Source organism: Crocuta crocuta, unplaced genomic scaffold, assembly GCF_008692635.1.
Source record: "Crocuta crocuta isolate KB4526 unplaced genomic scaffold, BGI_CrCroc_1.0 scaffold179, whole genome shotgun sequence".
Lineage (NCBI taxonomy): Eukaryota > Metazoa > Chordata > Mammalia > Carnivora > Hyaenidae > Crocuta > Crocuta crocuta.
Window position 1 is genome coordinate 976,250 of NW_027551568.1, and position 4,857 is coordinate 981,106.

Sequence of the window (4,857 nt, forward strand, 5' to 3'; positions counted from 1 at the left end):
CCGGCGAGGCCGGCAGCGTGTACGCAGGCGTCCTCAGCTACGGGGTGGGCTTCCTCCTCTTCATCCTGGTGGTGGCCGCCGTGACACTGTGCCGCCTGCACAGTCCCCCGAAGAAGGGCCTGGGCTCCCCCACCGTGCACAAGGTCTCCCGCTTTCCACTCAAGCGACAGGTAACAGAAAGTAGCTACCGGGTTCCGAGCCGCCCGGCCTCCCGGACACCCCCGGGGCCCGCTCCTCCGGGCTCCTGAGCTCAGGGGTTCCCCCTGTGGTGTGTGAGGCCTGGGGCCTCTCTGGGGTTGCGGGGCTCTGTAGCAGCTGAGCCGCCCCCTCCCTGGCCTTCGCGGTCCCCACGGGGAGCGTAAAACGTTTAGGCTCTGTCTTCATTTAGCGCTAAGTGGAAGTCGGACACCCCCTCCCCGCCCCTTACCAGCCCCGCCCGAGTAGGCGAAGCCACAGCCTTGCCATCCCTGGGACTGCCCTGCCCCCCCCCCCCCGCCCTGGGTCAGCCCCTCGGCACCAACCTGTCCCTGCCGACCCAAGCAGGTGTCCTTGGAGTCCAACTCGTCCATGAACTCCAACACGCCGCTAGTGCGGATCGCCCGGCTGTCTTCTGGGGAGGGTCCCGCGCTGGCCAACGTCTCTGAGCTGGAGCTGCCCGCCGACCCCAAGTGGGAGCTGTCCAGGGCCCGGTTAGTGGTGGTGGCGCGGCCCTGGGGCCTGGGGCCTGGGGCCCTGACTGGGCAGGGGTGGGGTCACATGCAGGGTGTAGTCCCCTGGGGGCAGAGAGGGCACCACAGATTCAGATCAGAGTCAGGCAGAAGTCCACACCACTGACAGCATGGCAACAATCGGATGTGGGGCCGGGGCCAGAGGAGGCTGGGCCAGGGCCAGGTGCTCCTGAGGTGTGGGCAAAGTGCTGTGTCTGGATGGCCCCCCGCGGGGTGAGAGGCTGGAGGGTCAGTGTCCTTTATCCTATGAGCAAAGTTGTGAGGGCAAGTGAGGGGGGGCTTCCTGGAGGTGGCAGCACTGGGGCTCAAAGACCGTCGGGACCGGGCCTGGAGCTGGTGGGGGTGCCCACTGCCTCCGTTTTTCCCACCAGGCTGACCCTGGGCAAGCCTCTGGGAGAGGGCTGCTTTGGCCAGGTGGTCATGGCAGAAGCCATCGGCATCGACAAGGACCGGGCCGCCAAGCCTGTCACCGTGGCCGTGAAGATGCTGAAAGGTGAGGGAGAGAAGGACACGGCGAGGGGAGCCGGGGTGGGGCCGGGGCAGCAGCGCCTGACGCGCCCGCCCTCCGTGCAGACGACGCAACGGACAAGGACCTCTCGGACCTGGTGTCGGAGATGGAGATGATGAAGATGATCGGGAGGCACAAGAACATCATCAACCTGCTGGGGGCCTGCACGCAGGGCGGGGGGCGCCGCGGGCTGCGGGGGGGCGGCCGGGGCGGCGGGGGGGGCACCCTGCTCTGACACCTGTGCCCTCAGGGCCCCTGTACGTGCTGGTGGAGTACGCGGCCAAGGGCAACCTGCGGGAATACCTGCGGGCGCGGAGGCCGCCGGGCATGGACTACTCCTTCGACACCTGCAAGCTGCCGGAGGAGCAGCTCACCTGCAAGGACCTGGTGTCCTGTGCCTACCAGGTGGCGCGCGGCATGGAGTACCTGGCCTCGCAGAAGGTGAGNGGGGGGGGCTGCTTCTGGGGGGAGGGGGGAGCGGGCCCGGAGCCTCACCCGAGCGCCCGCCAGGTACATGATCATGCGGGAGTGCTGGCATGCCGTGCCCTCGCAGAGGCCCACGTTCAAGCAGCTGGTGGAGGACCTGGACCGCATCCTCACCGTCACGTCCACCGACGTGAGTGCCGGCCCCCACCTCCCCGCGGGGCGGGGCCTGGGCGGTGCGGCCAGCAGGGGTGCGGGGACGCGCCGGCCCTGACAGCCGCCCTCCTGCAGGAGTACCTGGACCTGTCCGTGCCCTTTGAGCAGTACTCGCCGGGCGGCCGGGACACCCCCAGCTCCAGCTCCTCGGGGGACGACTCCGTGTTCGCCCATGACCTGCTGCCTCCAGCCCCTCCCGGCAGCGGGGGCCCGCGGACGTGAAGGGCCGCCGGCCTGCGGGCCGAGCCCCCACCAATGTGAGAGCACCCCCGGCTCACCGTGCCGCTGGTGGCGCGCTGCCGACCCCTGGGGCCTGCTGGCCCAGGCCTCAGACCTGGGTCAGGTGGACAGACGGACGGCGTCGCATCTGTGTGCGTCCGCGCGTGCGGGTGTGAGTCTCGAGGTCCCCGGTGCAGGGTCCCTGGGGTGCCCACCCTGCTGTACAATGACCTCCTGGCCACGTGTGCTGGCGGCACCAGGGGGACCGAATGTAGAATGTAGAGGGGCTCCTCCCGGGCCCGTCTCCCTGGCTCCCCCTCCGGGAGCACTGGGGGGCTGGCCGAGCTCCAGCACCCAGCTCGGACCGAGGCCCCTCCAAGTGCCGAAGCTGAGCCTGCAGGGAAGCCCCCTCCCCCCCCCCGGGGCACCCCTCCCACCCAAGCAGCCCCTTGGGCCTGGGGGTGAGTGAGTGCTAGCACGCAGCCCCCCCCAGGACTCCCCACTTCCCACCCTGCTCCTTGGAGACTGAATTACGGGTACCTGACGGCAGGAGGCTTTAACTTCTGTCCGAGAGGTTCGTTCCAGAAATGAGTGTACATTTATATAAATAGATACTGTGTATAGGACATACACGGACGTATATATATAGATAATCTATACGGAAGGAGGGGGCCGGTCTAATGGGGCCCGGGCTCTGAGGGTGCAGGAGGCCCAGCGGCCCAGGCCTGGAGGCCCCCTGGGGGGTCTGCCGGGGAGACCAAGGCCAAAACCAGCAGAAGACGGGGAGGCTTCCCTGGCACCGCAGCTTTGTTCTAAAGAGTGTATATTTGTAAAGCTATTTATCGACCCCCAGAAGCCCTGTCCCCCCCCCCCAACGCTCATAGTGTGTAGCCAGCCGCATGGCACGGGTTTCAGTTTTAACTTATTAACAGCCGAGAAGGTTCGTGCTTCACGTAGAGGGCTCGCTAAGGGCTTCACCCCAAAGCCCAGCCGGGTCCCTTGCACCCTTAAGGGTCGTTAATAGTTTGAGGTGATTCTAGTGTGGATATTTTATTTCCTTGGGCCTTCTTTCGCAGGGGAATTAGATTTCCATAGGGATTTTCTTTAGGAGGTGTATTTTTTTTGGACTTCAAAGCGAGCTGGTATTTTCATACAAGTTCTAATTGCCATGTGTCGTGAGTGGGGGAGGCAGTTTCCCAGGGGGGCCGACCCTGCACGCAGGTTCAGAGGTTATTAGATGTTACAAGTTTATATATATCTATATATATAATTTATTGAGTTTTTACAGGATGTATTTGCTGTAGATTTAACACTTCTTACGCAACGCTTCTAGACTTTTATAGCCCAGACTGCGACCTTTCAAAGCTTGGGAGAAAGCCGTGAATTCAGTTTTGTTACTTTTTGTACTGTTAACGGCCCGAATTTGGGTGGCTCTCGTTTGCTCATCGGCCGGCCAGCCGGGCAGTGGTCCAGGGTGGTCTTTGTTCTCAGGGCCCCCAGCCTCATGGGGCCCAAAGGTGTCAGCCCAAACCGGCAGACGTGCTTTCCAAAAAATAAACAGACAACTGGTCCACATCCCTGCTGTGTCCCCTCTGTCTGCCCGGGATGGGGTCTGTCTTCTCCCTGAGGAGGGCGGGGTCCCCGGTCTCTGGCTGGGATGGGATGAGAGTGCACAGCGCTGGCAGGGCCGAGCCTCCGCCCCAGGCCCCCGAGGGCAGGGATGCAGGCACCGTAGTGTCCACGGGAGGGACGAGGCCATCTCGGGGCCGGCCTCCCCTTCCTTCCAGGCTGTAGTAGGCCTGCCGAGCCCCCCCAGCTGCCCCCAGCTCATGGAGTCCAGGTGGGCTCGGGGATCCTGAGGCCTCCCCCTTTTCACCCGAGGCAGCTGGGGAGGGGGAGGGGGTTTCCAGGTGGGTCCTCCCCCTGCCCCCCACGGAGCTACATGTAAGCAAAGCTCTCCCCTGGCCCCTGACCCACCAGACCCAGGGACAGCGCCCTCGGCCCTGCTGGCCACGCTCCTGCCTCTGGACGTTCCCTTCCCCACGCCTGCCTGGCATCCCCGCCTGCACTCCCCCTGTCCTGACTTGGGGCACACGCTGCACGTGGCCCCTGGGGCACTGAGGTCCCAGTGACAGGATCTGGCCCCCTCTGCTCCGGGGTCTAAGGGAGTGGGGACATGGAGCAGGGCACCCACACAGCATGGTGGGGGCAAGTCTGGGGAGACCTAATCCTCACCGGGCCGGTGGTGCCCAGGCCAGGCGGTGAGACTGGAGAGGATTCTGGGACAGGCGCCCATGCACAGACTTGCCCGGCTCCTCTGGAGCTCCCCGCTGCCCGAGGCTGGCCGGCCGTCCCCTCGTCCCCTCTGGCCGGTCCCTCCTCACGACGGGTCGCATCAGGACGCAGCTCGCTATGCCGCCACTAGCTGTGTGAGCTTCCACTCTGGCTTCTGAGAAACCGGCTCCCTGTGGCTGAGTTCAACTCCCCCTCCACGAGTGAGCGGTTTCTGAGGCCTCCCTGGAGAGCAGGCGGGGCCCCTAGGGTCCTGGCGCCCTGACCCACGCAGGGAGGCAGTCCCCACACCCTCCAGCCTGCCAGAGACCCCGTTTGTTGTGTCCAGCGCCTGGGGACAGGGGCAGAGATGGAGGGCAATGAGGGCGTGGACCACGTGCCCGGGAGCCGGGTGGGGTGCTGAGTGGGGGGCTGGGGAGCCCGGGGAGAGCCAGAGAGCCCTGCGGGGAGCCAGGGTGGGAGGGAGATCCG